General features: G+C 34.8%; 1 protein-coding gene across 3 annotated transcripts in view; it reads right to left on the bottom strand.

Moving 5' to 3' along the window:
- SLC6A1 (solute carrier family 6 member 1) overlaps positions 1–25,175 on the bottom strand; it is a 65,671-nt gene that overhangs the window by 32,162 nt on the left and 8,334 nt on the right. The window lies entirely within an intron of this gene.

Genomic DNA, 25,175 nt, shown 5'->3' with positions numbered 1-25,175 from the left:
AGGTGAATCCACATTATGGGCTGGGATGCTCATTACATGTGATTTAATCTGTTCTTCTGTGATAGGGCAATCTATTGGTTGAAATAGAGTGGTATGGTGACCTAATAGTGAAGATGCTCGCCTCGCACTTTGAAAGCTGAGAATTCAATCCCAAGTAGCAGCAAATGTTTTTCTCTTAGGGTGCAACGAAAAACAAACTTTTCCTGTGAACTCAGTATAGGCATCAGGAAGGGCATCCAGCTAGTGAACACTTCATCCAATCACCCCAACTCTACCCCGAATAGGGTTTATTTTTATTTTTTTGCTTGTAATGGTTACATATTTGCTGCCAAAGAAAATGCAACTATGTCACACATGATATTCCCCCCCCCAATTTTTTTTTCAGTAACAGCAATGTATTTATTATTTGAAATAATAGACCATTGCTATACTGCTTGCCTAAGGAATGGGGTTGATAATTATTGAAAGGTGTGTTTTTTTTAACAAACATGACTAATCAGTCCTGAAGAGATTACCTAGCTGGGTTATGAAACATCTCCAAGTGAGTGAGCAAGTTCAGAGAGCCCCAAGGATTCATCCCTGAGCTACAGATACTCCCTTCTTTCGGATCACAACCGTGATGATAGATTGAAACACATAAAGTCCTATTATGAACACAGAAGAAGACAGATAATCCCACTTGGTCTGAGTACAAGGTAAGGAAAAAGCAATTAAATGTAACTGTTATTTATAGCTACCAATTCAAGTTAAATCTAACATTCTTTTCCTTCTTTCCTTTTGATCCTCAGGCTTCAATCAAAACCTTTAAGTTTAAATGAGATTGCATTTTGAAATGAAAGTAGTTTAAATGGAAATAACAAATCTCCACCTCCTGTCAAATCAGGAATTTAATAGTTTGTGCTGCTGAAGTGTCTAGCAATCTTTTCAAGTTTCTGGCTTGAAGTGATAAGAGTAAACAATCAGTAAGCTTGCTCTGAAGGTAAGAGATAAACTAAGGCATTGCCTTTCATGTCACTTCAAAAACTAAGAGCTTAAGATAAGTTTTTATTTTTTGCAAAAAGTCACTAGGTGAAAATGGTCTGCTTTTTGCTTTGCATGCTGATTGAATTTCATTAATGTACTGACAAAGATACATACATTTTTTTCTCAGTAGCTGTCATGGTTTCAGCATTGTAGTCTCTTTGAGCTGTTGTAATTTTTCCTTAAAACACTCTTCACTACATTGCTAAAAAGAGAAGCTCTGAAGTCTCCCCCCCAAAAATAGACTTATTAAATAAATACAGTAATACTGTTATATTGGAAATAAATATGTCCTATCCTAAGTGTGTGTTACTACACAAAATGTACATCCTCACTGATGAAGTCAGGACAACAATAATCTTAAGAAAACCAAATGATAATTTTATTAGCCCAAAGTTAGCAGATTATGGTGACTCACTTGTGTGTTGCATCCCAACAAAAAGGAAGAGCCACAGGTGATACAGATGTTATGTAAAAATTGATCAAGGACAGTTTTCAGCATGTATATACACTATAAAAAGACCTCAAATACAGCAATAGCTTTGCAGCTGGTTAAGGAAACAAGATAACTACAAAGGGAAACATGAGCATCCCATAAAGTGAACACAATCCTAGAAAGGAACAGAAGCAGCTTTGATATACCACTTATTCCAAGAAGCAGGAAAAGGTAAGGATTTATGTAGTATGTAGTATGTACCTTGGAATTGGCTTGCTCTCAAGGCATAAATTATGTAACCAATTAGTCACTACCATGTATGCATTGGCACACTAATAATAAAGTCATTCTTAAGGATATTACATGAGAGATACAAAGAGATATTATGCAAAGAACATAATACTCCATTCATGTAAATAAACATAAGCATGATTATTCAATTGATTCAATCTGAATTCTTATCTCAACTCAACACAGTAGGAAGTGGGCAACATGTTGAATGGCAAAGCAGTCTCTAGATTAGAGAGCCTACTTTGCCTAGAAGAACCTATAGCTATCTGTAGAAAATTGAGCATAGGCTGCATTAATTGCAGAACCATTATATGTCAAAACTGTTATTATGTTATTACGCTTATATATGCAACTAAGGCTGGTAATCTGGTAAACATGATATTGTAGGCATGATATTTTCTCTGTATTAATACAAATATTTATTTCAGATTCAATTGACTTGGAACCATGATAGGTATCAGGGATCTAGCCCCTGAAGTGATGAAATATCATGACCTTCATTGTGAAAGGAGCAAACAATTAAAAAATGGGAAGGCAATAAAATTAGGGGTAGGGAAAAAGTGAGAAGAACATTGAGAGATGAATGAAACAATGAATAAGTTTCCACCTGGAAACTGCTTGTTTCAGATATGTGATTTAAAGATCAGACTAGCCATATGTAACCACGGCAAAGAAATTAATATAATTCTGTTTTATTATCAGCAAAGGAATGGCGAATTTGATTGATAAAAGACTGAGAAATTTAGTGAATGATACAAGGATGATGAGAGGTTCTGAATATCGAATGGATAATTTTTTATTGTCTTAAGAATGGTACTTACTAAAAAGAGTCATAGAAGGAAAGAGGTGGCCTAGAAGTTACATTAATGGGAAGTATGAACACGGATGTTTGGTGGAATAATAAAATAAAGATGTGGATGAAATAACATGTATATAAGAAAATAATGCTGGAAAAAATAGAATGAGATAAAAAATATTGTCTTGTATATATAGGGAAAGCCAAAAACAAACAATCAAACTTATTTGGGAAACAGAAAAAGAAGAGGTAAGAATAAAAGAGGACTGAAAAATGCAGAATGATTTTGAGGGTAACTAAAAGAAAATGGAAACGAGTAAAAAGGGCTGAACTAATAGCTTCCAGCAAAGTAGATAATATTCAAAAATAAAAGTAAGCAAAGATGGTGGATTAAACTGAAATTAGGAAACATTGGAAGGAATTTTTTAAAGGTTTGAATGAAAATGATATTAGTATGATAAAGAGTAGAACTGAAACAAATGCTATATATATCTAATGTTCAAGAAAAAAGTGATGAAAAGGAAATTTGTAAATGAAAATGAAAAAGAAAGCAAAAGTAATAGGCATCTTGAGTGCAATCCCAAAACATCTGGAGAAGCATAGGAACACAATTGGCAGTGACAGAATCACCATTGGTCAATTGCAAAAGGCAGCTTTACTTGGAATAGTTTATATCTTGCAATGATATTTCTGATATCATAAACATCAACATCTTCCTATCCCAGATCTTGGAAGGATTTGATAAGTGGATAAAAATGCCAAATCCAGTTTTAAACATTTGGCTAACTGTGTGACCAGCCATAATAATAAGAATGATAATAATAATTTATCAAATTTTATGCTGCTTAAGTCTGAACGACTCTGGACAGTTGTATATATTGCATTCCTACTGAGTTATTATAAGTGAATCCACCAATAAGTAAATAATCAGACCAATTGCCTTGCTGCTAATTTATATAAAATATATTATTCTACAATATCACTTTTCTTTCCATTCTTCCATTTGATGAATGTACTTGATATGCAAAGGACAGGTGAATCCATCATCCAATGAAATGCTTGAGAAAGACATGAAAAACTTGAGATGAGCTTTTTATGGAAAAAAGAGGTTTTGGCTACTGTGATTCAGGTTGTAAACACACATACAGAGATAGAGTTGCTGAAGAATAGAGTTATTTACTACAGCCAGGCAGATAACGGTAGGCATGATCATAATTTGAGATCTTTGCATGAAATGCTTGCCTGGATAATTTTATTTGAAGTTCAAGTAGCAAAAGAATGGTCCAAATTCATTCCAGGAGTCAAAGTCTGGTAGTAAACCAGTCCAATAGTCAAGGAGTTAAGAGCAAAGAAACAAGGAATAAGAGCCACATGCTGGAATTATAAATGGTTGATTTCAACAAAGTGAAAGGAAAATGGCTGCATAAATCTATTGGCTGGCTGAAATTACTCAGGTCTTGCATTTGCCTAGCCAAGAGCCTCATTGAGCACTGCTCTGTTCAGTGCTTTATGCGTTGAGAACTGGAGCTTGGGGATCATGCCTCATCATCCAACTGCTTCAACTGATCAGGAGATGCTTGAGATTGATCATGGCTCAGTGATTCCTGGGACTGACAATCCAGAGGCTCACCTGGAGCAATGTCGAAGTTGAAGTCAGATTCTGAATCTGAATCTTCAGATTCATGACAATGTTCATGACAATGACCAAAAATGAGATGCATTCTTAGAGAAAATAATCATGCCAGGCCCTTGACATATAGTAAATCACTTACAAAATCCAAGGCAACTGTATATCAAGTTTTCCCCTGTAGGGAGGAGAAAGAATGTATAGGTTAGACCAGAGCTATCAAACTTACAGCCCACGGGCAGGATACGATACACGCTGGCCATGCCCATGCTAGGTTTAACGAAGGGGGGGAAAGTTGTGATATATCACATGATGATGCTGTGACGACATGCGTTTGACACTCCTGGGTTAGATTATTCTAATCTGTTGGTGGGAGATCTGACATGGCAATAAGTATGGTACAGGAAAGCATAGTTCTTGACATTTGTTTTAATTTTATCCAACAATAGTCTTTAAGAGGAAGATGCATTATTTTAAAAGTTTCAAAATATTCAGTTAGCTACCTATGGCAGGACTGCAAGATATCATCTCTGAAGGAATAAACCAATCAAAAACTACGAAGAAGGGGATGCATAGTTGGTGATCACTTGCTTTATTGAACCATCAATGTTAGCACTCAGAGGTATAACAGACTGTTCAGTTGCCTAGTCTTGGCTCTTTTGCATCAAAAATGGAGTTCCCATTATGAAATTACCCTTGTCATTAAGCCAATTGTAAATCATATATGAGATAAGTCTATAGGATTTTGCTGTTGTTCCACTGGAAACATAGTATATTTGTCAGGATTCCTGTCATATTTCACTTTGATAGTGAGATGGGTGTCACATTACATTAAATAAATAAATATTTGACAAGGAGAGCCCTGGAAATCAAAATTTAATTTGTGCCTAATGATCAAAGAATGCTATTATCTCAAAACTAAGGAGATAACTAAGTCATTTACCCAAAGAAAAGAAATTATCTATGCTAGAAATATTATTTCTACGTATTTTACAATATTGTAGAAATATTGTAAACTATTGTTTACACTCTTTTTATCTTTTTCTTTTTATTGTAGTAAACTGCCCAGACCAGGGTTGTCAAACTCGATTTCATTGAGGGCTGCACCAGGGTTGTGTTTGACCTCGGGGGCTGGGGTGGGTGTGGCCAGAGTGGGCATGGCCACATGTCACTCATGTTGGGGGGATGCCTGTATAGCAAAAATGATCTCCCGAGCCCCATTTTTGCTGCGCCGGACTCTTGCAACCCTCTGCCAATGAAAATGGAGCTCAAGGAGGATCACATGTAGCCCTCACAAGCTCCATTTTTGGCTGGGATGGCATCCTGCAACCTCTGCCAGAGAAAACAGAGCTCGGGAGGGCTGCGCATAGTCCTCACAAGCTCTGTTTTCGCTGGCAGAGGCACCACGAGCCGGTCCTTTGCTATTGCTGTTTCCAGGGTGGCCCCGTGGGCCAGATCTAAGCACCCCGCAGGCCACATCCAGCCCCCAGGCCTTGAGATTGACACCCCTGGCCTAGACCATCCTCATGGCAAGATAGATTAGCAAATCAATTTAATAAATAAATAAATAACAAGATTTATGTTTACAATACTATGCTTTCTTATAGGAAAATCCAGAAAACAACATAATTCAAAGGTGAAAGTTTGGAAACAGTCCTAACTTCATTTAGCATAGGCATGAATAATGTGTGCCCATATCTAAGTAGCATATCTAAAACTTTCTTCAAAAATTGAACTTTCTTAGAGGACTGATATTTTTATAATTTGGTAATTTTCACAATAAATACCTCCTCTTGTTGAACATAGTTATTCCAGTGGCAAACATAAGGGAACTACTAAATTTCTTTTCAGATTTCCCAGCTATTTGGATATGTGTTCTTTTGAGATACTTCCTTAAGAGAATTTTAGAGGAGAATTTATTCAGAATATCCTGAATCAAGGATTCAACCTGCATCTTGTTTCAGACTTTTTTGAAGCCTGAAAAAAAACACACCAGATAAATTTCAGAGAAATACTGACATAATGTAGGAGGGCCAATGCTTTTCTCTTGAATTACTTTCAACATGTATTCAGTCCTAATGTCTACTCTTATATTTTTATCTGTATACTAAACAAAGCTTTCTTTTTCTTCTTTGACAGCCATTCTTATTTAGAAAATATTATGGAAACAGCTTTACATTTTTGTGTTTTAATATTATGACTTACATTAAAATAAAACATGAATTTTAAAATAAGATGCAAGAATGTTAAATGCTGTGATGGTTTATTAAACCTGGTTAAATAATGTATTGCACTGGAGATGATTTATATGGCACCAATTATTTTTGCAAGGTGAATATTGTAAAATACACCGTATTTAATACATGCTACTTTTGTTGGGAGGAAAACAGAAACTATTCTAATCTCTTTTACTCTATGTTTCCTTCATTTTAGAAATGCAGGCACCACATTATTGTATTTTACAAAAAGGGATTATGCTGGAGAAGAATAGATATCTTTAGTTGGTATGATGCAGTAATTATGAATAACAAAGTAACATAATATATTAGGCTGTAAAATACATTTATTTTATTGCTGCTTGAAATTCAGAGCCACAACGAAACAGCTATGAATCTTTAAGGATTTGAACTACCATGAATTCAATGTGGTTGAGTCCTAGCAGACCCTGTGCTGTTAGCTATCAGACTATTTCTGTATTGCCATCAACATGCCAAGTATAGAATTGATTTGTATGGAATTAAATTAGGAAGCAGCTTGTTCCTGTTTCTTTAACTTACTGTAAAGCTTTAAAATGTCTTCTTCATCCCAAAGCTATCTGTTCTGTCCAACAGAGATCCAGGGGTACAATCAAGGGCAAGAGGACACACTGCTAAGATCAAAAGGCAATGCATCAGTCCCTCAGGGGAGGCATAGCAAACTTGGTTCATTGTTTTAAGTACAGTGATATAAAAGTGGCCAGGGTAGAAGTGACGTTGTGATTCGGGCAAAGTCATCATGCCCAAGAAATGGCTTGCAATGTCAGATTCTGGACTTGTGGGATCAAGAGGGTGGCCTGAAATAAACACTGTCTCAGTTTGATACTGCTTTGCAACAGACAGGTCCTCCCAGGCTCACCTGGCACTCATTTTGGTTTTGACTGCCAAAGAGGATATTTGTTTTATGAGCCTGAGTCTGAAATTTGGTGCTCTCTACCATACACTCCTCTGTTTTTCATTTAATAGGAGCAATGCTGCTTAGGGTTTAGAGGCTGTATATTCAAGGCTGAAGATGTACAGACAAGTTCTGCTTTCATTTCCATTCAGGAAATCCAGGCTGCTGCCGCCGCCCCAACTAATACTTTAAATATAACCTCCTCTCCTAAAGAGGACACATGGTGGATTTATCTCTGAAATGTTTCCCTGCATTTTCTTCTTTTGTCTATTCTATCAGTACCTGATTGTTCTTCACTCATGATACAATATAATTCGATAAAGAGGAATAATCTGTTACTACCTTGATAAGGAAAATTATCAGTTCAGGTTTAAAGAGTATATTTAATATTTTATTTAATTTATTAAACTTGTATTCCACCTGACTCCCAATGACTCAATTCTAAACGTTGACACATTATCACTAGGCAAGAACATAATGCCATGTAGTATTTCTGCAGCATGAGACAAATCTCATGGCTTACGTATCAGCGATAAGATGCAAGTATGAAAATGTGGAGTTTAAACCTGATATCATCATGACATGCCATTTTTGTCATCAGAGGTAGCTGCAGATGTCCATTTTGTTCCCATGGTGAGTGTTCACATTTTTATGTACTAGAAATTCATCCTCCTGGGAGGAAAAACATGGCAACCAACGTCTACAGTACCTTCCATTAGCACAAAGGAAAGGAGCAATTTCTTTCTGTCTCATTTGGCATGAGGGTTCAGGATATCCAGAGAAGGGATGGGGTCTTGTTAAATTAAACCAAAAGGCCTCGCAAATCACACTTGGCCTTTGAGCTAGGGGAGTGTTTTTTGAGGTGTAGTCCAATGACCTCTGGGGATTTCCCAAGACTTGCTCAGGGGTCTACAAAAATCATTCATAGATATTTTTTTTAAAAAAATATGTCTTTGTTTTAAATAAAAGGACTACAATAAGACTTTAAAGAATAATAAAATGAGCAGAGAGTACCTTTTAATATTATATCCTGTGCTATTGTTAAATAAAACTTTAACTGTTAAAAATTATATAGTTTCCAATTTTAAATAAACCTGTCACTTTTAGATAGAGCTAGCCCAGAGCTTACAACTATTTGTTCAATGACCATCTGAAGTGACAACAGCCCTGAAAAAGTGACTTATTGTATTGGTCCTCATGCTTTCATCACTGCTACATCCCAGGATCACGTAATCCTATTTGTGGCCTTCCCAGGGGACTTCCAACAGGCAAAGTCAATGGGGGAAGTCAGACTCATTTAACTAATGTGGCAAACAGGTTGTAAAATTCACCACTCACTTAATGACCACATTGCTCAGATATGCAGGTTCCATTCCCAATTGTGATAATAATTTGAGGACTGCTGTATAATTGCCATTAGTCCCATATTTCTGCACATTTAGCTTCAATAGAAGATTGAACAGACATGTCTAGAATTGTACAGTAAATCTGTTAATTAATTAGCTAATTCACTGAGTGGCAGAAAAGTATCTCACACATTGACCATGACTTGATATTTATATTCAGTTCAGACAAGATAGTTTAGAACTTTTAAAAATAGTTTAATGGAATAAGAAAAGACACCACTGAAAGAAAAATTAATATAAATTATAGGTTTAGTCTTCTCCAAGACACAATGGTAGTGCAAGTTCATTTAACCTACTTGAATATTTTTAAATGACTTTCAAGAGGATTTACAGTGTAGAACCACAATGAAGAGTTCTTTGGTTTAAATTAGAATCAGTTATTAAGTTATCAATGCTTCCAACTCTAATTAATAGACAATTCGCAAGGTTATCTATCCTCATGAGACATAAGCAACTTCAATGAAGGCATCACTGGTGGAGACTTCAATGTTTTCTCAAGCTTTCTTTTAAACATTGTAAAATTATAGTTGTTCACCAAAGAAGCTTTTGTTTTTCTAATAAAAAAATACATCTAATATTAGTACATCTCTAGATAGATTAGCTAAAGCTAATGTTTGTTTGAGAGAGAAACATTCAAAATCCTTGACATAGCAAAAACAGTGTGTGGAAACGATATATGTAAAAGATCCATATGTAATAAAGACTTATTACAACAAAGATACTTAGTGGAATGAAAACCTGTTTATATTTTGTCTTAGTAGTTTAGCAGCAGAGAGATCACTGAAGAAATACAGAACATTTCAGAGTAGTTAACTGATAAATCATGGGGATAGAAGGTTACAATTAGCTGCTTTTTTTTTTTTTTTTGGTCTTTCCTAAATCTTCCACACAAGTTTCATTACATTATCCCAGGTTCTTGTATTGTAAAGAATCAAATACCATGTGTTTTCTTTGTATGATGTGTAAGTTTATACAATGCTATCATATTCTCTTTCATGTTTTCCCTAAACTATGAAGCTCCATTGCAATTTTCTTGTAGAAGAGTCACTTTCAGTTTGGCTGTCTTTACTCATGTTTCCCTCTTTGTTGTTTATAGACTATACCATATTAGCCCCCTTTAAATTATATCCACACAAAATTTGACTTACGTTTTCACTGTTATCTTCCATAAAAGATTCTTTTGTTTCATTTAGCTAGTAGTGTTCCAGTTCTGCTATTTCAATTCAATTATTTCCAAAATAAGACAACAAAACTTTATACACTGGAGCACCTAGTCACATTTCAAACAAATTAAATGCATACCTTACATAAGTCCAAAGAGCCAACTTTAAGCATTCAGTATTTCTTAGAACACTGAATACTAAAATTTACTGTTTTAATGTGCATTGGCCCCACATTGTCTGTGATTTCATCAAGTATCTGAACATTTTTTCAAATAATACACAAAACAAAACAAAGGCTAGATAACTTAGTCCCCAAAGAGAACACTTTGACAAGGTTAAGGAATAAAAAAAGTGGATTTTTATTTATCAAATTCTATGTTTGATTTGTCCCCAAAAAAATGTCTTCACATGAAATCCATTCAAACACAATCTGGTAAATTGACTGAAAGGAGAAAATGCTTTGTTCTCTCACTCAATAGCCCAGAATATAATTGTGAACCTATCAGGAGTCATTGGCAGTATACAAATTTAATAAATAAATATAATAAACATACACACACACACATACACACCACACAAAGAAAAATGAAATAATAAATGTTTATAATAGCTTAATTTTAGCAAGTGCATCTAATTGGTTGATGCATTTATATTTCATGCCTCATTTAAAACCATGCTTTGTAATTTGATTTTTCAGAAGCTATATAAAGTACTGTATTTTTTCTTTTAAAAAACTTATGATGCCCAGTCCCAAGTTTCTGAACTGTACACAACAGTTTATTGGTCTATAATAGTAGACCAATAAAAAGACAATCCAGTTGCCTCATTTAGCACCACTGAAATTCAGTTTACTGTAAAAGAACACAATAGCTCCAATATCTGAGGCATTGAAAGCATATTTAAAAAGGGAAGACCTTCCCCATTTTCTTCAGTGTTAGATGAAAGGTTGACAGGATGTTTAATGCTGCCAAGAAGTCATCACAAGACAAGAAGGGATTCCCAGAAAGAAAATGTTGGGGATAGGGTGAAAATTACGCAGTACAGGTGAATATTCAAAATAATCTAATACTGCTTCTTTCAAACCGTGAAAGAGCTGTGGTGGCACAGTGCTGACTGGTAGCAGTTTGATTTTGACCAGCTCAAGGTTGATGGTCTTCGATCCATCTGAGGTCAGTAAAATGAGGATCCAGATTGTTGGGGCAATATGCTGACTCTGTAAATTGCTTAGAGTGGGTTGTAAGGCACTGTGAAGCGGTATACAAGTCTAAGTACTATTGCTAAATGCTAAACCTCCTTCCTCCAGAGAGGCATTCACTGAATCCAACCATTTCCACCCATTTCCATCCACCTAAAAGAGCCTGGTGGGATATAGATCTAACACACCCCTAGATAGGCATTTCTGTATAAGCATGAATCTGGGCATATCCCAGTTACATTCATGTGGTCATATGCTATCAGTGCTCTAGGTATATTTTTATCTGTTTCATTTCCAAAAGCTAAAGAATAAACCAAGGAGTCTTTAAAGTTGGAAAATGTTCTTGGAGGAGCAACCTGTCGAAAGATATCTTCATCTCCTTATGCCAGAGACCATCTATGTTCCAAGTTAAGCAACCTGCATGATCATCAGGGAATTTCCCCAAATGTATCCAGTCAGATATCTAAGTAAACATTCTAGAAATAACTAATGAATGAATAAATCATGTTGCAGCCTCTGTCCTTAGAAAGAATAGATGCCTCTAGAGTTACCTAGTATTAGTTCAAATCTTAAATATAACCATATTCAAACTCTATATCTTAGTTTCCTAAATGAAAGATTTCAATAAATGCAACATTGGCTGAATTAATTAAATGTTATAATCTTGATAAACTATTATTTTTCATTCAAATACTATATAATACAAGTCCCAATGCCAATAAAGAAGTTGTAAAATCTAAATAGAAGTAAAAATAAACTTCTATCAATTTCTATCTATCAAGTGAGAGCCAGTTAAATGTAGTGGTTAAGGCAAAAGACTACAAACTGGGAGACCACGAGTTCTAATCCCACTTCAGGCACAAAGCCAACTAGGCCATTTTGGATTAATCACTTTTCCTCTGCCTTCAGGTTTGCAATGGCAAACCACTTCTGAAAAACTTGCCAAGAAAACTGAACTGGACTGTTCAGGGAGTCCCCAAGTATCAAACAAAATTGACAAAATTGAAAGTCAATATTTCCTGATTTGGTTCTTACATCATTAACAAACTGAAAAGAAGAATACAGCCCTATTTTCAAGGATATGTGGATATTTATCAGCATGCCTCTGATATAAAACTATTTGAAATAAGGGTAGAATACAAATATCAAAATAATCAACTGCCATTCTAGATAAAATAAATTGACAGACATCAATCAGGTGAGGCACAGTAGTCCATAAAAATTGTAATTTATTTCAATTTCCATAGATTTATATCTGTACATGTGTTGTGCGTGCCATTTGTTAACTAAAAGAATCAATACAAAATAATGGTTCAAAGTGAAATATGCTTTGTAATAGTCTATTCATATATTCATATACTAGTTGTCATAATTCAATACTTTTCATGGGGAATAATCTTTTCAGTGCTAGATATTTGTCCCATTATCTTCCAGCTTGTAATTATCTTTAGATTTCACATCAAATATAAAATGTTTTTCTTTTCTTGAGAGACACCTGTATTTCTCGAGTTTCTAGTTAAACAGGAGAAATAAAAAGTTTGAAGAACTCCATGGACGTTCAAGCCCAGCATCAGGAGTCAGCACTGCGGGTCAGCCATCAAGATTCCCAGCATCCCAAAGGGGCCATGACAATCTCACTCACCGCTGGTGACAAAGTTTACTCTATTACCAGTCCACCCACTGATTGGCAAGCAGCAGAATTAGCTGCTGCAGCTCCTGCTGCTTCCTCAGCATCTTCTTCTTTGGGATGGCATTGTGAAAATTAGATTTGCAATTACCCATAAAGAAAAGGTTGTTCACCTCCATTGCTTGCCAATGTTTTCATTCATCCGTTCTGTGACTGAAATCTTGAAAAGCAGTAATAATGATAACATATGTGGACTGAAAGGTCGTGCTTGTTTAGTTTTTCACTGTCTGAGCATGTGTTAATGGACAGTGAGTCATACCTCTCTTCAGTTAAGATGGGCAATCTGAGGATTCCTCTTTTTTATACCCTTCAGAACTATATTACACTTGTACCAATAGCTGTAGATTCCTTGGAAGCAATCCCAAAACATCTGGAGCATCACTTGAACACCATTGGCATTGACAAAATCACTATCAGTCACTTGCAAAATGCAGGGTTTTTTCGGAATAGATTATATACTGCAATAATACCTTTAATACCAGCAAACAAGAGTGTCATGGCCCATCAGAGCCCGGTTTGGAGGAGGAGGAATTGGGATTGTCCAACAGAGAAGGCACACCAGGGACTGAGGACGATGCTGCCCCATTGGGGGAGGTGGTCAACCTAACGGAGAGTTGCCTGCGACTTGTGCTTGTTGTTATTTATCTTGCCTCGCTTGGAAGATTGCTCTTAACCTTTTGTTTAGACCTAGCCCTGCTTTTGTGGACTGCAGTTAACAATTTCTTCACTGTGCTTTTGGAACTGCTTCTTGCCTGGAACCTGTTTCTCATCCTGGGGACTGCCCTTGTCTTGTGCTGGACTCTGCCTTGTGGATTGGACTTGGAACCCTGGACCTTGCCCTGTGAGAGTGCTCCTACTCTGTGGGATTTCTTTGTGTTACTGGGCCGTATTTGGGAGACTATACTGATACATTAAGACACCCTACGTTCTTCGGAAGAATTCAATGCAGGTGTGACTTTCCATTGTTGTGAACAGATAATAATATAAACCTTGCAATTCTGCAGAAAAGCAGAAACAGTCTTCAGAAAACCAGGAGCACCAAGCTATTTTTACTTCCCTTCTTATAAAAAATCTGACTGCAGAAAGGGGAAGGGAGGCAATGGGATGGAGTGACTGAAGGATCAATCATCTAATCACAGAGAACTGGATAACAGGAGCTGTTCAATTACAATTACAGTGCAATTTAGTGAAAGGATAAGTCACTAGAAAAGGATGCTAATTTCTTTTTTCTTCCCCAGCTTCTCTTGTTCTACCAAAATAAAATAAGATAACTGAAGAGCTTAGCAATTGCAATTGCAATTGCAATTGAGCAGATTTGGGAAGGGCGGGAGGAGATGCTTCTGTAATACCTGAATTTTTCATAAACAGGAATGATAAACAATGCATTGCATGCCTGCATCTTTGCATATCAGACAAATTCACACTGCAGCAATCATCCTGCATTTCCTTGATTGACTCCAGCTTTTGGTTAGAATGGAATGACTTTCCTTTGCTTATCCTCCATAGATCCATTTATTGGAAGGAAACTTCTATGCATAAACCATATAATCAGCTTTCAAAATGCTATTCTCCATTCTGAATGTGAATTGTATTCTTCTGGCTTTCAAACCTGTGATTACCCTAGTGTTACAGCTTCCTTTTTTAGACAAATTGTTATTGGTTTGCATTTAAACTAAATTTTAAAAGCTTCATTGTAGTTTAAAGACAGCTTCTCCTTGGCTAATAAGTGGTTATTTTTGTTAAATTTCTTGGCCTTAGTACATGTCACTTAGATTAAGCAGATAAAGCTTCCTTTTGCAGTAGATGCAGTGCTAAGTAGTCAAATTTACTTTCACTAAAAAGTAAAGAACCAACATTCAGGGGCTTGTATATATTGACACCTTGGTTCAAAAAATTTTTACAGTAACATTAATGGGCACTTATTTATTTTGGAGTGTAGATAATATTTTAGCAAATATAAATGATATTGTTTTGTTTTGTTCTGATAATCAGTAGATCCACCCTCTGATTTGTAGCAATAAAATCCAGTCATTGTTTCACTGCCAACTAGTGGTCAACGCAATATCAAGAGAGGCATTGTTGATTCAAATTTAATGGCAGATCTTAAACAATTCTGCTGGTATTTAATAAACTCCTACAGCATTTTGTTGATAATTAATAGGATAGGCCCCAGAAAGCAGTAAGATATTTTAAGATGGCTAAGATTCAAAATCATGGTACAACATAGCTACAAGCCAGAAGGAATTATCCAATATAAACTCAAGAACATTCAAAAATTTCTAAAGGAAGATGTAATGCTTTTTCTGCCCAATCATTCTCTAGCAAAATGCAATACTTAAATATCAGTGTATAAAAACCTAACCTGAAACTAAACTACACATTTCCAAGTGTAATATTTTCTGATTGGAAACCATGTAATGGGTTATTCAGAAAACTTGAAAAAGTTTCAAGCATTCATTAAAAGAGCTAGTGCCAAAGGGAAAATTATGTACCAAAGCACAGTTTCAAGAATCTTTAAAAACACTCTTAAATTGTAACCCAAATTATGGAAAACACTGCACATCTCTTGAAAGCTTTTCTTCAGTCCTATTGTATAATCATATAGATCTCTCAAAAACCTTCTTCCAAAACTTTGCAAGATTCTGCAATTCACTTCAAATATAATAATTTTATCATGTGATTTTAACTGTGAATGTTGGCACATCAGAAAAAACAGAGATAGTTTTGGTCATTTAATAAGCTGTCCCAAGATTGGGTTACCTGTTTGAAATGAATATGCTAGCAGTCTTCCATACTTTACCAGGGGAAGGATAGTGGAGAAGTGAGGAGGGCAGCAGAGGGAGAAGGTATGCTCCTGGGTGCCCTGATGGTATAGAAACATGTGTGGTGTGATTGGTACCTTCAATTTCATCATGATAACCAACAATATTATCAGCAGCAAGTAGCAGAAGACATCACTGTCTGCCAGAATGATAGCCATGGCTGCAGTAAACATCCTGAAAAAAATCAGGATGGTATGCTTATGATACTCTTGAATATAGCTGATTTCCAACCTGGCAGGATTGCTATTGTGATTATAGCAGCGTTGGCACAATTGAGAAAGGAAACATTATATGTATTTTCATAGGCCTGTTCAGAACCTGCAAGAAATTGTGATATTGTGACCTTGAGAGTTAACCTACTACTGAAGAGCCTTGGTAGTACAGTGGTCTAAGGCACCCTGTTGTTAAGCTGGTTATTAAGACCAGCTGCCTGCAATTACTGCAGGTTCGAATCTCGCCAGGCTCAAGGTTGACTCAGCCTTCCATCCTTTCTAAGGTAGGTAAATTGAGGACCCAGTTGTGGGGGCAATAAGCTGACTTTGTATAAATATACAAAAGGATGAAGGCTATTGCTGAGCACATTGTAAGCCACCCTGAGACTCCGGAGAAGGGCGGCATATAAATCAAATTAAAAAAAAAAAAATGCTTTCAGCTTCCCTATGACCCTTAAATCAAAGATATAGGTATAAGTAGAAATATGAGAAAGGATGTTTTCTTGCAATCCGCCACTGGACTTTTTCCCCCCACTGGACTTTTTCCCCCTGGAAAAAAAATTCTTTCCATAATTTGCTGAAAAAAGATGGCAAAGATTTGTACCATTTTGAGATAGAAAGAAACGTAAGGTGCTATTTAGTCTCCAAAATTATAAATTACTCTAAATATTATGATATGCTGTCCCACTTTTGGTGAGATAGATAGCTATATAAATTTGATTAGTAAACAAATAAAATAAAATATAGGCACAATTGATTAAAACAAAAACAAATACAGGCCTAATTGCATGTATGAGACGATTCTCTATTCTGCAACCTTACTACTAATTGGAGAGGTCAGTTATTACCTATGAAATGTTTGCATAATAGCATAGGTGTGAATATATTTACTCTTACAGACACGTGGGTATGTATGTGTGTGTGTATACATATACATACACCTACTATTATTAGTAGTTTACTTCTATTAATCAGAAAACATAATAATGTGCAATTATATACCTTTAGTGTCTTTTCTGTATTTTTTTTTTTAAAAATATCCCATTCCAATAAAAAAGAATTCTGAGCAATATATCAAAGTTTAATAACATTATTCATAGGAAAACATTTGCATTAATTTCAACTTGCAGCTGGTGCCTTAACTAATTGTTGGAGAAAAATAGCAATACCAGTTGCCTGAGAAAGCTAGTGATTTTGTATTTCATTATGTAATAGTTGTCACCTTAGTAATAAGAATTTGTAGTGTCTTGATTTGATAATTCTCTCTTGTAAAATAGTAAAAAGACCATTCACTTATAGAAATTGAAATCCAATACATCCATGATGTTTTGGGCTGGCAGGACTCCACATATTTATTTTATGAGAAGAAAAGTTAATTTATTTTAAGTCAAAAGTTTGGCAGTGTTATGGAAATACTTGCAACAGTGAAAAAAAGACTAATGTAAAAGTGCTGAGTGGTAGCTACTCAGCACTACAAAATTCAGCTGGTTGCAAAAAAGCAAGTTAAAATGTAAAGTAGTTGTATTAGCTGTTAAATTAACTTGATCCTTTCCAAACAGCTTTAAGAGAATTTAAATATGAGATTAAAAGGTTAAGTTAGGGAAGAGTACAGGTAGTCCTTGACCCACCACAATTAAACCCAAAAATTATGTTGCTAAGTGAGAAATTTGTTAAGTGAGTTTTGCCCCATTTTACGATTTTTCTGGCCACAGTTTATTTATTGATTAGAATTTGTCAAACAAAAAGGAGAACAGGACTAAAAGAATAAAAATACAATGACAAGGATGATAGGCACGTTAGTGCACTTATGCACGCCCCCTCTACTGATCACTTAAGTATGATGTAAGGTCCACTGAAGTCAGTTTGTGACTGAAACTGTGAAAAGTTGTTAAGTGAATCACTGCACTTGTTAAGTTAGTACACAGTTGTTAAATGAATCTGGCCTTCCCATTGACTTTGCTTGTCAGAAGGTCGCAAAAGGAGATCACATGACCAGGGGACAGGCATCCATCATAGATGTGAATCAGTTGTCAAGCATCCAAAGTAAATCACATGACCACGGGGATGCTGCAACAGTCATAAGTGTGAAAAATGGTCTAAGTCACTTTTTCAGTGCTGTTGTAACTTCAAACCATCACTAAATGAACTGTTTTAAGTTGTATATGAAATCTGTATTCTTATGACTAAAAATTAATAACTAAAATAAAATAGCTGTGCAAGAGATAATGGCAGAAACTATAGTAAGGACTCATTTTCTCAAAGAAAATCTCCTAAATGCAATGAAATACAAAACAGCGTTATAGCTGATACTTCTAGATGTAATGAAAATACCTTTCTTGATTTTTATAATTAAAAACATAGATTCCAAAATATCAGAGCTATCTACATTGTAAGCTGTTTCCTTCTCTTAAAAACTAGCACTGGCAAGTAATTCTTTTATCACCCACATTTTGGTTTGTAATGCCTCAGATAGCATGCTGTGAGTTACACAGGGGCCTGTCTCCTACTTCCTACTTAACCAGCAGCTGCCTGGGAAACCATAGACCTCAGAACAGAATGGGGATAAACAGGTGCATTGTAAGAGTGTAACACTTCCTCTGTGAACTATTCCCATCTTACTCTTTCCAACTCTTGTTCTTTATTTATGGATCAAAAAGTGGACGTACATGGAAATTGAACTGAAAAGCATGTAAGGTAAGTTGGTTTTTGGGAACATTCAGAGCAGATGAACATGAACCTAAGACTGGAAGAAAACAGAACTCAGAATTCACAGTGCAAGAGCACGATGCACCAATCTATAGATAACTCCCTTGGCATCAGTGAAGCATTCTGGCCCATCTCACTGAACTTTTTTTTTTCGTTTATTCGTTTTTTTTTTCTTTTAAAGAACACTTGCCGAACTACAAAACAGATGCCAGTCCTTACAATTACCTTTATTTCCAAGAATATTTTTAGGTTTAAAATAAAAAAGAGCAGTTGGCTGTATTCCAGGACTTTACTTGGATGTGTGCCATTGGCCTAGATAGGGCAAAGATAAGTTGGTGTGATTAAGACTATTCTGAGGCAGAAGAATGAAGTAAACAGCAGACCAGCTTTCTTTCTTTATATTATAAAGCTCACCTGAATGCAATGACACGCACACACACACACACAGACACAAAAACAGCTGCCAACAACAATTGATAAACTCAGTATGTTGAATAAAATATGTTAAATAAGTCAGTTCTCCTTGGAATCAAAGTTAATCATGATTTTGCCATGGCTAGCCATAATGGTGCAAAAATAAAGCTTGCATTCTAACATAATGTACTTACATCACTAAGCCACATATAACTTCATATGGGGAAATGTGATATCACAGTGTACAATTGGTCTCTACCCTCCTATGTATGATAGCTTTAAGTTCGATTAATTTCAATGGGAGTGACATTTAACCAATTTAGCATAAATCCATTGCTCCAACTAACCTTTATTTTTCATCTGGTGAAGACATAATCTAAATTACTGATCCCAGATCTCCTTCTGAATTATGGAAAATATTTGCACCTAAGAATCATGAATTAAGGGTTATAAATTAAACCCTGTGAAAGGATTTATTGGAAAGTGAATTGCTTTACTATTCAGTTTGCAGCTTGCTCCCTTTGCTTGGCCATTTGGGCACCAAAATAGTTATTTTAAAAAAACTGGTTGGACCAGGTAAATCTAGTAAGTCTAGTAAATATTCTGGAATTTATAAATACAGAATTGGATAAGGGAAAACTAGAGCTTAACTTCTCAGATGAATAATAAAAAATTGGAAGACTCAAATTACTGTGTTTCCCCGAAAATAAGACCCTGTCTTATACTTTTTTGAAGCCTGAAATAAGCGCTTGGCCTTATTGCCGTGAGCTCAAAAACCCGATTGGGCTTATTATCAGGGGATGTCTTATTTTGGGGAAAACAGGGTAGTTATTTGTAAATGAATCACATTTAAATTGTTGATATACAAACTTCTTTGTATTCAAGTGAAATTTTGTTTGTGAATAGTCTAATTTTATTCTGAATTTTAATTTCTTGTACTTCAAATAGCAGCTTTAATACCTGGCTTCTTTGATTGCAGAAATAAAAAAATCTGCTTCAACTTTGTTTTTAAGCCTGTGGTGAATGGTTAGATAATGTGCATTCTACCACAGAAAAGTTGTTGGGTTACCCCTAAATCTAGATCTTTAAAATTGCTATTAATAGTCATAAAGAAAAGTAAACTTGTAAGTTTCATTATCATTTCATTCGTTCTACAGCCCTAATGTCCCATTGGCATAATGACTCTGAAGAAAATATTTACACTGTAAACTGGCTGACATAAGAATCTATGAAATGTCCTAGTTGAGACAAATAAAAAAAGAATTCAAAGCATGATGTTTTAATTTTTTTTTAAAAACAATTTACTAATTCAGAGTGAGATCATATCCTTAGTTAAGTCCCTGGTAGTATTTGACTTAAAATGCATATATAGATTGGATCACATGATCCTCATGATCTTTAATGGATCCTCATGATCTTTAATGGAATAATTTTTTATAGGAATCAAGGAGCTGCAATCCAGGAGAACTATTACCACAAATAGATTGATTGTGCATGCACACTGAACATTTTATTTATTTTGGCAAAGGGCCGCCTTTCTTTTTAACACAATTCTAATACTGGGGATATTTTAAAAGCATATTTTGCCATACTGAACTGCTGGTGCTCTGGTGAAAAAGAAAAAAACTATTCAGAACCCTTAAATGAATGGCAATTCAAGTGTATGTATTACGCTTTGATTTTCAAATATACAAACATGTAATCGTTATACCATGTATCTTGCTTTTATCACAGGAATCCATTTGTTTAGCTATCTACATAATTTGCCTTTTCAGAATTCTAGGCTGGAGGATAAAATGCAAAATGGCAGAAAACTCTGAAATCGCAATGCAGTGCGGATCTCTGCACAAGAGCAGTTACATTATCTTGTGTGGCACGTGCATCGTTGCCAAGGCAACCAGTATCCTTCACCCAGCTCTATTATTATGGCTATTAGAAGCTTTAAGGCTTTCGATGTCCACACCATCACTTTGAGCTGGTTTTTACTAATAACCCTTAAGTTCAGATTGCAGAAACATTCTAAAAATGTTGGTGAGAAATCTTATTTTTGAAATATTTTGCAGAAATAAAGGGAATCTTGTATGCCAATGGAAGTCTTGGAAACTAACATCAGCTAGAAAGAAACAATTTATGTAACCATTAATCCAAATAAATGTAATGACAATTTACCACAGATTTTCAGGTTTCTGCAAAGAGTAAGCATGCAAATATGACTATTGAACAGGGCAGCCATATTTGCTTCATAATTATCTTTAAGGGCAAAATCTCATTGCGCATCTATTGCAGTGAAAAATTAATTAGCCACCAGTCTAGTCATCAAATGCTAAATGTGTTCATAAAATTATAGGTTTTAAATGATAGCTCCTACCTTTTAATGCTTTCTCTGAAATTTTGAAAGTTCATGTTGCTATTATGAAAATGGAAGTCATTACAATTCTCTCTGAGTTTGCCTTACATAATGGCATAAAACTGTTGATATGTGGGGAAAACATTATTGACTAATAAGTGCCCATTTCCTTCTGATATATCTAAGCATTTGTATATAACAGCACTATAAGAGCCTCATTTTTAAATTTTTAGAATACAGAGTTCCTTTTAATTATCAACCAATGGGTTTTTAGCCAAAACAAGAAGTTCAGTTTATTATTTCCTGTTTTACAAGCACCCATGACAAATTATCTATTTATTTCTGAGCTACATTTAACCTAGCATTTGAAGGATACTCAATGTTAAGGAAACCAAAATAATGGATGTTTTTGTTGTAAATGTATTGAATACCTATAGTTTAGGATTCCATATATAACAGCTGCTGTCCTGGAACCGGATTGTGGGGGCAATAAGCCAACTTTGTATAGAACAACACTGCTTGGGGAGGCCGAAAGCCCTAATAAGCAGGTATATATAAAAAAGTATGCAGGCTATTGCTAAAATGCATTGTAAGCCGTCCTGAGTCTATGGAGAAGGGTGGCATATAAATTGGACTAATAAATAATAAAATCACTTGTGGAAGACAAGAAAACGGAGTTGAACAGGTCTACCAAACTTACTTTTCAAAGAAAAGAAAAATCTCTTAGTCAATTGTAGAAATTTTAAACACAAGAGTGACCTAGGACATACCCACATTTAATCTAGTCCTGTTCTGTGCGTAGGTCAATTTAATTCTAAATGGATTTTAAAAATCTCTCCAAGACTGAGTCATTCTTAGAAATGATTAAGCATAATAAACATTGGCTCAGTTGAGTGATGGTATTTCCTTTGCAAAGGAGTGAACAAACTGCTGAGGTTAGTCTTCAACTAGTTGAAGAGTTTCCACCCAAATAGTCAGACACACTCAAGGGGTATATTTCACAAATGGAGCATTCCTAACGATTAGGAATGTGTTTAAAAGTGAGTGGAGGTTTAATAAGTGCCAACTGCTTATGTCATCCAAAAACATTTGCCTGTCCATTCTGACAACTGGGCAGTGCAGATAAGACCTTAGGAAAGAAATTAGGAAGTAATAATGCCTCTAACTACCTCTTCAAATTTTTCTATAAGAAAAACTTAAGTAACTATGTAGCATTCTAATCTTACATGAGAATTTGATAAAGCATGGTAATAAGACAGAAAATGATATAGTTTTAAGGTATTGAACTATGACTTGGGTCAGCCAAATTCAAGTCAACCCATACCTACTGAAAAGGTCAATCATTGTCTATCAGTGCAACTTACCCTATACTGTTCTAGCAGTATAAGATAGCAGGAGGAAGTGTTATATGCACTACCTTCACTTCAGGGAAAAAAGGCAGGATACAAACCTAACAATAAATAAGAGTTGGTAGGTTTTCAGCTTCCAGCTGGATTTTATCTAAAATGTAGTCTTTCCTGTGGGACTTTTAGTCTCAACTTTACAACCAGTGTTGTAAGCAAGAAATTAAACAAAATATCTAGTATACCAAATTTACTAAAATAATTCAGTACAACATAAATATAATGCAAAACATGTGACAAAATCCTTCAATAAAGTATAAACTATAAGTATCCCCAATTAAAACTTTTTGCATAAGAATATCTTATACCAGGTTTCATATTTCAACTAAAAATGTGAAGTATGTCATATATATGACTATGAGAATGGCCCAAGAAATGTGGGTGAAATAATCTTACTTATATCATGATACACTGTATGTAAAGCTATCCAAATTACTTTCGTTTATAAGACAAAACCAGCAAAAGACCTTTTCCTATGACTAGAATAAAAAACATAAAATAAAATAACCCAACCATTAGTTGCCTTACTATGATATCCAATTTTGCTGCTTGAAAAATCTACCTATCTAATGAATGGCATTGTAGAAGGTTCCATATTAATGGAACAACTTCTCTCCCTCCCTCCCTCCCTTCCTCTCTCAATCTCTCAATAACATCACATCATACTGAGGTTGAGTTTGAGTCTTTGAAAATATGACTTCTACTTCATTTTTTACGTTATATCTTGGCTCTAATTTTTATTATTGTCACTGAAGAGTTTTTTTCTGGGCTTCAATCAACATTAAGAATGAGGTTCATGAATGTCTCAATATTTTTTTTTGAAAGCTATATAAATTTAGTTATGTAAACATGCACCCTTTTGATTTTGTCACTGATCACTGTTGAATGGGTTTCTGATTAAGAATCATGAAGAAACTGGAAACATCTCCATTGCTTTATCTTAACCATTTAGTTAACCAGACTAAATGGACAGCTATACAAAAAGGAGCTACTGTTACAAGACACCAATTTATCTGGCTGAACAAAATACTGAGACCTCACCATTTTGTTCACACATACATACATATATTTACATATATTTATATTTCACTTCTAAACTTAGAAGCTAAGTGATAGTTAAATGACATACTTAAGTCAGTAATTATAGGTACTCTATTTTATGTAGGGTTTTTTGGGTTTTTTTGCTTCCATCTTAGAAATTGGGGTAATAGCAAAGATGTTTAGGCATTCATGAGGTATTATGTAAAAGAAATGGTGGGAATAAAGTGATACAAAATGAGTTCATGAGATCTTTTCCCCCAAAGATTCTTTGTAAACATAATCTTTCATATGAAGTTTATTCATATGATTTTATTTATAGTGTCCATGGCAAAGGTTTTTGTCCAAAATGTACTGAACTTTTATACAATAAAACATTTTGATTGATCCTTGGGAACTTTTCTTTTTCTGTTTTTTTGGGGAGATTGAGAAGAAAAAAAATGAGTGAAGTTTTGATCTTCCATTCTTGGAACTATAAATTCCAACATTATAATTACACTTATTTTTTTATCCTTTTTGATATATGGAAAAGAGAGAAACTCAGCAGTATAGCCAAATTAGGCAAGGTTGCTCTAAAGTGAAGAAATGCTGTACACTCTCAGGGAACACATCTCCCACAAAGCTTTTATAAAATCCTCTTTAACACACCACTGAACATTTTGCATGGAACAAAGGCACACAGATAAACAATGGGAATGAAACAATTTGTGATTAATCTGAAGGGAAAAGTCTCTGATTTATGAAAATACACAGTATATGAATTCCGTAATCTTCTGGTATTTCAAATATCTCAAACTTTATTAGCTATAAGGTTAAACATATTTATAAATATTTCACCTTAGCAGAGTCTTTTAAGGATCATTGAAAAGTACTGATATCATAATTTATCATTGGTTATTAAATATTATGTTTGAAAAGTTATTCCATTTAATTTGCAATATTCACTTGGAGCTCTTTAACAATGTAAATTACTTAATAGTCTCCAAAACAATCAAGAGACTCAGGGGAAGAAAACAATAAGGAATATCCCATTGGTCATTATAAATGTAGTATTGCTGAGTAACCAATATTTTATTTTCCACATCAGATGATACTTAATGAAGCAAGATAAAGATGCTAGTAATAACATAATATTAAATGGCCAGTAAAGTTTTACTTCTGAAAAACACTAGAAGCTTGTTTGTAAAATAATAACAAAAGTAATTACAATTAAATGCAAAAGTAATTACATTTTTTTCTATTAATCATTAGCCTTAGTAGGCAAATTACAGTTAACTTTGGTTTCACAAATTAGCAATACTATGTTTGTGTGTTTGTAAATAAATGTGTATTTTTAGGGGCACATGAGTATGATCATGAGTCACCAGGAAATATGTTTGATTTGAAGGAGCCAAGAGTAAAAGCACTTGACTTTTACTTTGTATATTTGGAGGCAATGTTATTGAATGAGATATACATCCCT

This window comes from Pantherophis guttatus, chromosome 2 (assembly GCF_059756535.1).
Source record: "Pantherophis guttatus breed Tessera chromosome 2, ASM5975653v1, whole genome shotgun sequence".
In the NCBI taxonomy this organism is placed as follows: domain Eukaryota; kingdom Metazoa; phylum Chordata; class Lepidosauria; order Squamata; family Colubridae; genus Pantherophis; species Pantherophis guttatus.
The sequence above is the reverse complement of the archived record's forward strand: the minus strand, read 5'-3'. Positions and strand labels throughout refer to the sequence as shown.